Source organism: Haliotis rufescens, unplaced genomic scaffold (assembly GCF_023055435.1).
Source record: "Haliotis rufescens isolate VD_foot unplaced genomic scaffold, xgHalRufe1.0.p SCAF_23, whole genome shotgun sequence".
In the NCBI taxonomy this organism is placed as follows: domain Eukaryota; kingdom Metazoa; phylum Mollusca; class Gastropoda; order Lepetellida; family Haliotidae; genus Haliotis; species Haliotis rufescens.
In genome coordinates, this window is record NW_025963924.1 from 5,676,412 (window position 1) to 5,690,824 (window position 14,413).

Sequence of the window (14,413 nt, forward strand, 5' to 3'; positions counted from 1 at the left end):
AACTGTCGTAGGCGTCGTTCCGTCTCATCCTGACATGATCTGTGGGAAAGGGGATTAGAAAGACGACCGAGCATGGCAGTACATCACGTGACACGCCACACATGGGCGGACATTACCCTGCTGCAACGTGACGTACAATTGGTAGAATATGATTTCGATCGATGTCGTTCAGGTAGGGCACGACATTCAAATTGCCATTAACAATGAGTAACCATACATTTCCACCCAAAACTGACGTCTTTGAAGAACGTAAGCGTCGCTAAAACGTTCTTGACGTCTGTGACAATCAGAGCTGAGTTCGAAATACTAGTCCCAGAAGATTTTATATCGGCTCTATGGTCAAATAACGGTGATGATATGCTAATATCTAATTGGAATTCTGGAAAGGCTGTTCATTGCAAATATTGATTGAACAGCAAATGTAAAGGGTTGGTTATTGTTTGGGAATACATATCAGTAAATAATTATCCATTTCATCATGTTCGATGGTGGAAAACAAATAAATTATTTTTTTAAATTTCAACGATTGTGTTGCAACTGTGACAGCTGTTTGTTAGCATGCTCTGGTGAATAACAATATTCATTGAACCATGTGGAGAACGCTATAAAATTACCGAACAGTGAAAAACGATGATTTATTGATTTTCATTTATGTTTGAACTGAAATTGTATCGGCAATAAAATAAGCTGATACAGGTCAAAGATATATTGAAACCAATTGAATAAAGGGTTGGTCTACAATGGGTAGAACATGATTTCGATCGATGTCGTTCCGGTAGGGTACGACATTCAAATTGCCATTAACAACGAGAAACCATACAGTTCCACCAAAAACTGACCTCTATGAAGAACGTAAGCGTCGCTAAAACGTTCTGGACGTCTGTATCAATCAGAGCTGAGTTGGAAATAATAGTCCCAGAAGATATTATATCGGCTCTATGGTCTAATAACGGCAAAATATGACGGAGGAAGTTGTTAATTCACGAGAGATGAAGGGTAAACTGCAGTACGTGGGTCCCCGCCTTTTGTCATTTTCCGTTCAGATTTGGCCGCATGCCTTCGACAGTTTCCTTAATTTTATACGTACGCCAACACGCACAAGCGTTCCCAGATCGGTTCGGATGCATTTTAGAGGCAAAGGAGCAGGGGTGAAAAGAAAAGAAAAAACATATGGTCTAAAACCTTGCCCGGGGATTTTTACAATTGCAACGGAACATGTGTTCACGTACATATGGTCTCTGGAGAGATGGAATCTGATTGGTCCATATGAGAGGCTAAGAAGGGACATAACTCCTAGTAGCCACTGGTGGCGCTACGATCGAGCCAAGGAACTCCAGTCTAGTTCGGCAAGGGTGGAAACTGGACTTATAAAGTCAGTTAACTCCCTTGTCTCGGGAAGATGCGTTGATACAGATGAGGCAGCGGTGGCGCATTGAAAACCGCCTGAGGTTTGTTGTACCAACTGTCAACCTAACAGTGGCCCAACTGTCGTAGGCGTCGTTCCGTCTCATCCTGACATGATCTGTGGGAAAGGGGATTAGAAAGACGACCGAGCATGGCAGTACATCACGTGACACGCCACACATGGGCGGACATTACCCTGCTGCAACGTGACGTACAATTGGTAGAATATGATTTCGATCGATGTCGTTCAGGTAGGGCACGACATTCAAATTGCCATTAACAATGAGTAACCATACATTTCCACCCAAAACTGACGTCTTTGAAGAACGTAAGCGTCGCTAAAACGTTCTTGACGTCTGTGACAATCAGAGCTGAGTTCGAAATACTAGTCCCAGAAGATTTTATATCGGCTCTATGGTCAAATAACGGTGATGATATGCTAATATCTAATTGGAATTCTGGAAAGGCTGTTCATTGCAAATATTGATTGAACAGCAAATGTAAAGGGTTGGTTATTGTTTGGGAATACATATCAGTAAATAATTATCCATTTCATCATGTTCGATGGTGGAAAACAAATAAATTATTTTTTTAAATTTCAACGATTGTGTTGCAACTGTGACAGCTGTTTGTTAGCATGCTCTGGTGAATAACAATATTCATTGAACCATGTGGAGAACGCTATAAAATTACCGAACAGTGAAAAACGATGATTTATTGATTTTCATTTATGTTTGAACTGAAATTGTATCGGCAATAAAATAAGCTGATACAGGTCAAAGATATATTGAAACCAATTGAATAAAGGGCGATCACTCATACATCAGAACGATCATCTGTATGCTGGTAAAGGTGAACGAAGCGGCCGTAATATATCGAGGGGCGGTATGATTGATGCGGAGAGCTACAGGTTAAGAATTCGGGACAACAAATCAGCGTATGTAACTAGGAAAGAATAAAGTCATATAATATCCTTATTTGTCGTCAAAAGTCATAGGTCGAGTGTCAAAAATCAGTGTAACATGTCAATAAAAATATATTTCAAATCATAAACCTGAACAATTTTACCGCCATCAAGAAATAACACTAAATGTTCATGTCTCTCTCAAGGTTATGTGTAATTAACAATTGGAAGCTCTACCCAGAGACCGCCATCACACCGGCTTTTTGTATATATACAGTGTAAAGTTAGCATTATGTGATGCCCTTGTCAAAGACCTGTTGTCTCACTGAGTGAGTGAATGATTATGGTTTTATGCCGCTTTTAGCAATATTCCAGCAATATCACGGCGGGGGACACCAGAAATGGGCTTCACACATTGTACCCATGTCGGGAATCGAACCCGGGTCTTCGGCGTGACGAGCGAACGCTTTAACCACTAGGCTACCCGACCGCCCCTGTCTCACTGAGGCAAGAGTGTGATAGAGGCAAGGAGACACTCTTGTCTTGGGAACACGAACTTCCACAAGCTGATGATCAGGATGATGTCTGTTTCCAGAACATGCGTATATGTCATTGTGTTTATGTTTTCCAATTTGTAATATTGTTTAAATGTGTTTTCTTGTCCAGTACAAAATTAATTTGTCACCAGAAATATTTTCCTGGACGAAAGGAAATCATTCATATAATATATATTTCAAATACGTAGAAGTTAAGACCAAAATGATCAAATGTCTCGAAAACAACTCTGTTTACAAGCATAAGTATTTTCAAAAGTTGGTTCAGTATTGGGGTTTACGGAGGTCTCAACGTAAAACCCTGTGTTAATCTGCGTATTAAAAGGCGTGCACATTGCGAAAACGTCCGTGACCAATCGTGCCATTCCGGGACAAGCCGAATGAAGAACATTGTTTGCTACCGATAGATGCGAATTGGGACAAATGACTATGAATCGGCATAGTGGATTTACGCAAAGTGTGCACCCCATATTTTACGTTTTTAACTCTGATAAACGACCCCCCGCCAAAAACAAACAAAAACAAACAAACAACAACAACAAACAAACAAAAAACCAACCCCCCAAAAAACAATTGAAGTCTTATAAATAAACAAGTGAACAATAAGAACTTCACTGGTGACCTATTTACTCATTAACACACAAAACTGTTGACAACGATTCGATATCAATGACGTCGTCTGGCGCCAAAATAAACATATTTGGGAGTTGGAAAACGACTGAAAACATATATCATCTCTGTCCGCATAGGAATTTATATCGGTATATATTGTTAATTTTCACAATTCCCTAGACTTGCACAGGTTTCTAAGGCAATAATTATTAGTTTAAATCATTATTTCTAGATTATATCATTAATAAGAACAAGTTGTCCCAATGAAAGACCGGCGTGTGCTGTCCACTTATCCAAACTTGCCTATTATAAGGATAGAATTACTACACGTCCATGAACTTATCTTTCAGTACGGCTTTGGAGCAAGGCTAGCAATTCCCCTGCTGTTAAGATGGGTTATCTTTTAGCTGACAAATAATGAAGACGATTTATTGGTAAACTGAGACATAGTCATTGTTTTGAAATCGACGGATGGCTGAGAAATAGAAAACTTCGACAGGTTTGGTCCTCTGCCATACAATTTCTACTATTCACCGTGAACTGGGCCCCGTCTCTTGATATAACCAGCTGACCACGCGCATATAGTAAGCTGGGCCCCGTCTCTTATATCACAAGTTGACGACGCGCATATGGAGCCGGGAACCAGCTTAGCGCATATTCCTGCCTTGGCGGTCTCACCCCATTTGTCATAATCACAAGAGCCACTGTTCTCCCACTACCCAAACCTTGTTACCCAAGTGGTATTATTAATATTAATCTATAATCTATTATATGGTCTCTGGAGAGATGGAATCTGATTGGTCCATATGAGAGGCTAAAAAGGGACATAACTCCTAGTAGCCACTGGTGGCGCTACGTTCGAGCCCAGGAATTCCAGCCTAGTTCGGCAAGGGTGGAAACTGGACATATAAAGTCAGTTAACTCCCTTGTCTCGGGAAGATGCGTTGATACAGATGAGGCAGCCGTGGCGCATTGAAGACACCAGATGATTGAAAACCGCCTGAGGTTTGTTGTACCAACTGTCAACCTAACAGTGGCCCAACTGTCGTAGGCGTCTTTCCGTCTCATCCTGACATGATTTGTGGGAAAGGGGATTAGACCGGGCATCGCAGTACATCACGTGACACGCTACACATGGGCGGACATTACCCTGCTGCAACGTGACGTACAATGGGTAGAATATGATTTCGATCGATGTCGTTCCGGTAGGGCACGACATTCAAATTGCCATTAACAATGAGTAACCATACATTTCCACCAAAAACTGACGTCTTTGAAGAACGTAAGCGTCGCTAAAACGTTCTGGACGTCTGTGACAATCAGAGCTGAGTTGGCAATACTAGTCCCAGAAGATTTTATGTCGGCTCTATGGTCAAATAACGGTGATGATATGCTAATATCCAATTGGAATTCTGGAAAGGCTGTTCATTGCAAATATTGATTGAACAGCAAATGTAAAGGGTTGGTCATTGTTTGGGAATACATATCAGTAAATAATTATCCATTTCATCATGTTCGATGGTGGAAAACAAATAAATTATTTTTTTAAATTTCAACGATTGTGTTGCAACTGTAACAGCTGTTTGTTAGCATGCTCTGGTGAATATCAATATTCATTGAACCATGTGGAGAACGCTATAAAATAACCGAACAGTGAAAAACGATGATTTATTGATTTTCATTTATGTTTGTACTGAAATTGTATTGGCAATAAAATAAGCTGATACAGGTCAAAGATATATTGAAACCAATTGAATAAAGGGCGATCACTCTATATACATCAGAACGATCATCTGTATGCTGGTAAAGGTGAACGAAGCGGCCGTAATATATCGAGGGGCGGTATGATTGATGCGGAGAGCTACAGGTTAAGAATTCGGGACAACAAATCAGCGTATGTAACTAGGAAAGAATAAAGTCATATAATATCCTTATTTGTCGTCAAAAGTCATAGGTCGAGTGTCAAAAATCAGTGTAACATGTCAATAAAAATATATTTCAAATCATAAACCTGAACAATTTTACCGCTATTAAGAAATAACACTAAATCTTCATGTCTCTCTCAAGGTTATGTGTAATTAACAATTGGAAGCCCTACCCAGAGACCGCCATCACACCGGCTTTTTGTATATATACAGTGTAAAGTTAGCATTATGTGATGCCCTTGTCAAAGACCTGTTGTCTCACTGAGTGAGTGAATGATTATGGTTTTATGCCGCTTTTAGCAATATTCCAGCAATATCACGGCGGGGGACACCAGAAATTGGCTTCACACATTGTTCCCGGGTCTTCGGCGTGACGAGCGAACGCTTTAACCACTAGGCTACCCGACCGCCCCTGTCTCACTGAGGCAAGAGTGTGATAGAGGCAAGGAGACACTCTTGTCTTGGGAACACGAACTTCCACAAGCTGATGATCAGGACGATGTCTGTTTCCAGAACATGCGTATATGTCACTTTGTTTATGTTTTCCAATTTGAAATATTGTTTAAATGTGTCTTGTCCAGTACAAAATTAATTTGTCACCAGAAATATTTTCCTGGACGAAAGGAAATCATTCATATAATATATATTTCAAATACGTAGAAGTTGAGACCAAAATGATGAAAAGTCTCGAAAACAACTCTGTTTACAAGCATAAGTATTTTCAATAGTTGGTTCAGTATTGGGGTTTACGGAGGTCTCAATGTAAAACCCTGTGTTAATCTGCGTATTAAAAGGCGTGCACATTGCGAAAACGTCCGTGAGCAACTCGTGACATTCCGGGACAAGCCGAATGAAGAACATTGTTTGCTACCGATAGATGCGAATTGGGACAAATGACTATGAATCGGCATAGTGGATTTACGCAAAGTGTGCACCCTATATTTTACGTTTTTACCTCTAATAAACGCCCCCCCCCCCAAAAAAAAACAACAACAACAAAAAAAACCCAAAAAAACCCAAAACAAAACAAGAAAAAACAAACAAACAAAAACAAACAAAAAAACAACAACACACCAAACAAAAAACAACAACAAAAAAACAACCCCCCCCCCAAAAAAACAACACCCCGACAAACAAACAAAAAACAACAAAAATAATATTGAAGTCTTATAAATAAACACGTGAACAATAAGAACTTCACTGGTTACTTATTTAATCATTAACACACAAAACTGTTGACAACGATTCGAAATCAGTGACATCGTCCGGCGCCAAAATAAACATATTTGGGAGACGACTGAAAACATATATCATCTCTGTCCGCATAGGAATTTATATCGGTATATATTGTTAATTTTCACAATTCCCTAGACTTGCACAGGTTTCTAAGGCAATAATTATTAGTTTATAAATCATAATTTCTAGATTATATCATTAATATGAACAAGCTGTCCCAAAGAAAGACCGGGGTGTGCTGACCACTTATCCAGACTTGCCTATTATAAGGATAGAATTACTACACGTCCATGAACTTATCTTTCAGTACGGCTTTGTAGCCAAGGACCGCCTCCGTGGCCTAGTGGTAGAGCGTCCGCCCACAGAGCGGAAGGTCCGGGGTTCGATCCCCGACCGCGTCATACCAAAAGACGTTAAAAGATGGTACTTGTTGTTACCCTGTCTGGGGCTCGGCATTAAGGGGCTAAAACAAGGACTGGTCGGCTCGGAGTCAGTATACTGTGTCTGAGTGGGGTATTCATGTTAAACTGCGGCATGGTATCTCAGTGAGCTAGCACTATAAATCGGCATCAGTCCGGACTAGTACAAGCAGCCACACAAACACACACACGTACATGCACATCGCTATATAAGTGCAATAATCTTGGACGCGACGTTAAACCCCATTTCACCCTGTAGCCAAGCTAACAATTCCCCTGCTGTTAAGAACTGAAGATGGGTTATCTTTTAGCTGACAAATAATGAAGACGATTTATTGGTTAACTGAGACGTAGTCATTGTTTTGAAATCGACGAATGGCTGAGAACTAGAAAACTTCGACAGGTTTGGTCCTCTGCAATACAATATCAACTATTCACTGTAAACTGGGCCCCGTCTCTTGATATTACCAGCTAACCACGCGCATATAACTCCCTATTCGCTGCTGCCTTGGCGGTCTCACCCCATTTGGCATGTACCTCAAAATCACAAGAGCCACTGTTCTCCCACTACCCAAACCTTGTTACCCAAGTGGTAAAATGGATTAGTCCCGATCATACCCTATTTGTCAGACACCTAATGACATTTGATGTTGATTTCGTGTGTTCTTCACATTTGTCATATAAATTAATATCGTGCAAACCTCTCTGCTGAGCATGTAACAATCGTTAATTAACAGAGGTTACGATAATTATGCCAAAACAAATACATTGATTAACTCGACTTATGATGAAAGCATGTGTCATTATTGCAACTTTTGGTAGAATCACCCAATCTTGATACCGCTACACGCGTTGTCGGCACACTGGATATTTTACGACCACTTCACTCACTATGGGTAACATGCACGAGATCACATGATCGAGAGTGATCTCCCTTCGTTCTTTGCCGTTGTTTCTCGTCCGTTCTACCCTTGTGATCGCCACCGGTACTCGGTGTAGTGTGAGAGCGAGCACTAAGATCTGATTTTAATGATATTTGAGCTGCTGTTTGACGTTGCCGGAAGTGGACGATGACGCCTCGTTTTGACTTCGTCTCCATAACATAGTTACCGTTGCCGTTGCCAACGCCCCCCTCTGTTTTTAACAGCTTCACTATCGCTCTTGCTTGCTATCACTCTGCTTTTCGTTGACTACAGCATCGTTTCAAGGACTTCTACTAACAAGATGTTTACTAGGCTGCATATTCAAGGTATTTGAGAAGACAGTTATTGTATTTTAAAGTGTTTAGCATGTAGATTAGTACTGAAATTGACCGTAGTTTGAGAGCGGCATCGGTGGGGGTGACACTGGCCGCCATTTGCAATTTGTAAACATTCAGAAATATGTATCTATTCAAAGTCTTTTCTGCCAGTGAAATGAGAGCTTTCGGTATTTATATAAGACGGACGCGGTTGTTAAATTACTATAGATGTTATATCAGATGAAGCTTTGGTGTATTTTTATCTGCAAACTTCTCTTTAAAATGTACGGTTTGTAATGAAGAACTAGCCTAAAAGACGCATTCCGTATATCTGCAAAACGATTAAATTTTAATTTCTCTTACGCATTCTCGTGGCCTATATTTGTCTCTAAAGAACCTCTGTTGGCCCTATGGTCTATATTATCGGCAGTCCGCTTGTCTCACTATCTTTTTGGCGGCACCTGAAACGTTTTATGTGCATTGGCCTAAATGTGTTGTTTCGGTTATTTTCAGCACGGGAAGATATGATCCGGTATCATGTCACTCCTGCTGCGAGTTTATGGCCGTCGTTGGATGAGGAATCCGACTGTGTATGTATTTTATCTACAACGCCTTCATCTTCGGCCGAGATGCTTGCTTTTTGTCGTCTTACATACTAGTAACATTTGATTGGCCTATATATTATGTAAGGAACCTATGGTGTGCTGAAAATCGGTCTCAGGGTACCCCTCTCCCATTTACACATTAACATTTCTTTCTAACAGTCTGTCAGTTTGTTTGTCGTGTGATACTGTCTCGTAGCATGTGTAATCTGTGGCTATGGACTTTCTGTTGCATTTATTCTTTAAAAACCTCGCCCAATGACCCTCCTTTCTCCCACCCTCCCCACTCCCCGATGTAGCGTCCCCAGGCTGCGTCCCCGACCACCTCTCCTGACCCCTTGAGTGTTTTCACCCCGTTCTGGGCCCGCCCTGACCATGGTGAGACTCTCCCGGCCCCAGTCACCATCACATACGTCGATTACTACCCCGCCCCTAGTGACGACGAAAGTGACTACTGGGTCTACGAGGACGAGGACGACGACAGCTTCGTGGAGGACCGAGAGGTTCATCCTCTGAGGAAGGCGCTGAGGAGAGTGGCTGCCTTCTGGAGGAGAATCTTCTCGTAGATTTCTCATCCAGTGTGTGTGTGTGTGTGTGTGTGTGTGTGTGTGTGTGTGAGAGAGAGAGAGAGAGAATCTGTTTTGCAAGTGAGAGGATGTGTTTTGCATGTGTGATTGGATGTGTATGTGAGAGGATGTGTTTTGCATGTGTGATTGGATGTGTATGTGAGGATGTGTTTTTGCATGTGTGATTGGTTGTGTATGTGAGGATGTATTTTGCATGTGTGATTGGATGTGCATGTGAGAGGATGTGTTTTGCATATGTGATTGGATGTGCATGTGAGGATGTATTTTGCATGTGTGATTGGGTGTGCATGTGAGAGGATGCGTTTTGCATGTGTGATTGGATGTGCATGTGAGAAGATGTATTTTGCATATGTGATTTGATGTGTATGTGAGGATGTATTTTGCATGTGTGATTGGGTGTGCATGTGAGACGATGCGTTTTACATGTGATTGGGTGTGCATGTGATTAGGTGTGCATGTGAGAGGATGCGTTTTGCATGTGTGATTGGGTGTGCATGTGGTTAGGTGTGCATGTAAGAGGATGCGTTTTGCATGTTAGTGTGAGGGGCAGTATTTTACATATGACAGGACCTTCTTTGTATGTGTGATTGGGTGTATGTGTGAGAGGATGCGTTTTGCCTGTGTGTTTGGGTGTACATATGACAGGACCATCTTTGTATGTGTGATTGGGTGTATGTGTGAGAGGATGCGTTTTGCCTGTGTGGTTTGTTGTAAATGTTTTTGTGTGAGAGGATGTGCCTCCTTGCCCGTCTGATAAACCATTTCCCACTTTTGGTCTTTTTGGCTACATCCTTTTGCCTCATTTTTGGACTCACTCTTTCGATCAAGTATGTTTTTGCATACCCTTTGGCTGACATGTTTTAGTTTATTTGTCTTCGAATCAGATGACTTCTTTCTTTTTGGCCCAGATTCAGATACTTTCTTTAGTCACACGCCATTCTATTTCTTGATTACATCTAAATAAATATAGATGAATGGTATACACACGAGTCTGTTTTCCTTCCTTCCTTGGATCTAATAACGACAAGATGACAGCAACACAGCAGGTGAGGCGGCTGAACCGAGTCTGGCCTTTTGATATCTTTAAGTTGTTATACAGAGAGAACTAATGAACAAATGAAGATATTCAAGGGTCATTTATCCAATCCCACTGTGTTGCTGGCTTCTAGCCCAGTGTTTTACAAGCTGATCTCAAAGTCTTAATACACACTTGGGTAGCCATAGCAACGAAGCGTATGCCGGAATACTGGATATTTTACGATCACTTCACTTACTGTAGGTTACATGCACACTTGAAGGATCGAGAGTAATCTCCCGTTGCTCTTTTTGGCACAGACGTAGTAATTAGAGTGAGTGAGTGAGTTGGGTTTAACGCCGCTTTTAACATTATTCCAGTCATATCGCGGCGTGTCAGCTTAATGTGGGAGGAAAGCCCGAAGTGATGCAGGTTTCAGACGTTTACCACTTCGGTGAAACCCACGAGCACGGGTATGGTGCTGACAAACCTAGAAACATAATTGGGTCGAACCGTGATTCGAACCCACAATCATATGTTTCTGGCGTGCCCAAGGGACGCAACTCTGCACAGCGAATCGCGGCGCCACCCGTGCCCCCTCGTAGTAATTAGAGCCTTGTGCTAATTATGGTACTCATTAACTTTTAGATAGATATAGGCCACATTCAAATTTGATCAAGTAAACAATGTGTTGAAATACTTGAACAAAACCTGCAAGGAATGCAAGTTTGACCAGATCTTGTCTCCCCTCTGAATGTTTAAATTGTTAATACACGAAAAGCACAATTCCCCCATGCACGTCCATGACTCCAAAGTCACCGAGTGAGTGAATAAGGTTTGCGTTGCTCGTGACAATAGTGAGGCAACCCTCTTTTGGTACGCGGGATTCTGGGATCTATTGAGTTTTGTTTTTGTTTTGTTTGTTGTTTAACGCCACACTCAGCAATATTGCAGCTATATCAGAAGTAGAAACTAACAGGTTTGAACCACTAGTCCTTATAATGATAACATATAGCAAAACTCTTAAAAAGGGCAAATTTCTACTAGTCCTCATGATACCTTTACTATTGGGCAGTTTGGCAAGGACTACAGGACTAGTGCCAATTTCTAACGCTGTATATGACGGCGGTCTATAAATAATCGAGTCTGGAACCACCCAATCCAGTGATTGATATCATGAGTATCAATCCACGCAATTGGGATACGATGACATGCATCATCCAAGTCAGCGAGCCTGACCACCCAATCCCGTTAGTCGCCTCTTGCGACAAGCATTGTCGCCATTTACGGCAAGCATGGGCTGCGGAAGGCTTTTTCTACCCCGGATCTTCACGGGTCCTATTGAAGTGGTATTCGGGACTTGGCAGTGTGGTACGCTGGACGCAAATAATATCGTACTTCCTACTTAGATTCAACATTTAAAAGCAATAGTTTACTTACAAATTTCACGGTAATATTTTTCTTCAATACTTTTTTCAGTTATTTAACTTCAAATTGCACCTTTTTCGCAATGCTTTTGAGATTTATGTTAAGTAGTATTCGGGATTCAGGGGTGAGCAATGATACTCAGAAACAATTTGATGTTGTTGAGGATTCAGGGGAAGAAGGGAATGGCACCCTCAATAGTTCCACCATATCACGGCTTAATTCACACGTTTGATTCATGTTGGGAATAGAATCCGGACATTCGCATCTCAACCAAATCTTTAACCACCAATTAAGCCGGGATTTTCATTCCCAGCTCACTGGGGAGTATACAAACCAACCTGAATGTGAGGCGCAAAAAGGTCTCAGAAGTCAAGCTGCCGCACAGTCACCCATCCAACTAGTCTCCGCGACCAACGATGATTTGTGACGTGTGCACTGTGCACAGGACCATGTGACTCAATATGTCCCTTCAGGAAAACATGCAAAGAACTTTTCGACGACGCTCAGCAAAGAGATCCTGCAGTTAGGTCAATAATTATTATTCGATAATTACTAACTGCCGTCGCGTGATTGTGTGTTTAATGGAAAATAATTGTGAAAAACCAGGTGCCAAATCATGGCTGACGGACTCTTAATGAGGGGTGGTGTTACAACCTAATTACAAATGTCAGTATCGGGTGTGACCACCAGTTGCGTTGATACCATCTTCCCGAGGCAAGAGAGTTAACTGACTATAAAAGTCCAGTTTCCTCCCTTGCCGAACTAGGCTGGTATTATGGAGTTACATTTTGGCTGGACTAACGAGTCTATGAATAGTCCAATCAAAATCGCGCAACGAAATCAAAATCCGGTTTGTAAACTGTCGTGCAGATTTCGGTCGATTACAGGATTTGCAAAGCATGTGCACCGCCAACTCGTCAACATATATTTTCCAAATCTTTTCATGTGTTTAATCAAGGTGCTCACGTGATTTGATGCACTTCGCGATGTAAGACACTCTCCTACCCAGAGTTCCACGCGGCCGGCAGCCAGCTAGCATAGTACCTCTGCCACAGGCCAGCGCCATGTGACGATTCGTCACTTCTTTCACAGTCCATTCAAGATATTGCATATGCTTTTCATCCGTTTCAGGTTTGACAAGTCTACACATTTTCATAAACAAATGTCAAAGAATGGTTAACTTTCATTGAGAAAGTATGCAAATACGTAAAAATCTACTTGTTTTTGCGTAGTTATCCTATGTTTACATTGGTTGTACGGCTCCACGTGCTGTCATCGAAGCCCAACGGAGAGCTAGCGACACGGTCACTTTGATGCATAAATATATATTGTCATGCAACTCACTGTCGCAGTTGTAGTAGCATATCTATATAGTTATGCAAAACAATATGTAAAGCGCCCCCAAATACTTGCATTAGTCTGTTCTATACTGATTTCTGAAAAAGCGCGTTTGTTTACAAACAAGAGAAAAGTCCGGTCACGTGATATGCAAATTAGCCTGTGGCAGTGGTGTTATGCTGAGTCACCACTGCGTCGGAGTGTGGATGTCAGACCCGTTTTATCACAATATAGATCTTCTTTATCGATTAGATCGTCTTGACTGGGCGCCACCATTTGGTGTGAAGCAAATGCAAGTGATGCGAGAGATCAGAGACCATATAATAGATATTAATCTATAATCTATTATATGGTCTCTGGAGAGATGGAATCTGATTGGTCCATATGAGAGGCTAAAAAGAGACATAACTCCTAGTAGCCACTGGTGGGGCTACGTTCGAGCCCAGGAATTCCAGCCTAGTTCGGCAAGGGTGGAAACTGGACTTATAAAGTCAGTTAACTCCCTTGTCTCGGGAAGATGCGTTGATACAGATGAGGCAGCGGTGGCGCATTGAAGACACCAGATGATTGAAAACCGCTTGAGGTTTGTTGTACCAACTGTCAACCTAACAGTGGCCCAACTGTCGTAGGCGTCGTTCCGTCTCATCCTGACATGATCTGTGGGAAAGGGGATTAGAAAGACGACCGGGCATGGCAGTACATCACGTGATACGCCACACATGGGCGGACATTACCCTGCTGCAACGTGACGTACAATGGGTAGAACATGATTTCGATCGATGTCGTTCCCGTAGGGCACGACATTCAAATTGCCATTAACAATGAGTAACCATACATTTCCACCAAAAACTGACGTCTTTGAAGAACGTAAGCGTCGCTAAAACGTTCTTGACGTCTGTGACAATCAGAGCTAAGTTGGAAATACTAGTCCCAGAAGATTTTATATCGGCTCTATGGTCAAATAACGGTGATGATATGCTAATATCCAATTGGAATTCTGGAAAGGCTGTTCATTGCAAATATTGATTGAACAGCAAATGTAAAGGGTTGGTCATTGTTTGGGAATACATATCAGTAAATAATTATCCATTTCATCATGTTCGATGGTGGAAAACAAATAAATTATTTTTTTAAATTTCAACGCTTGTG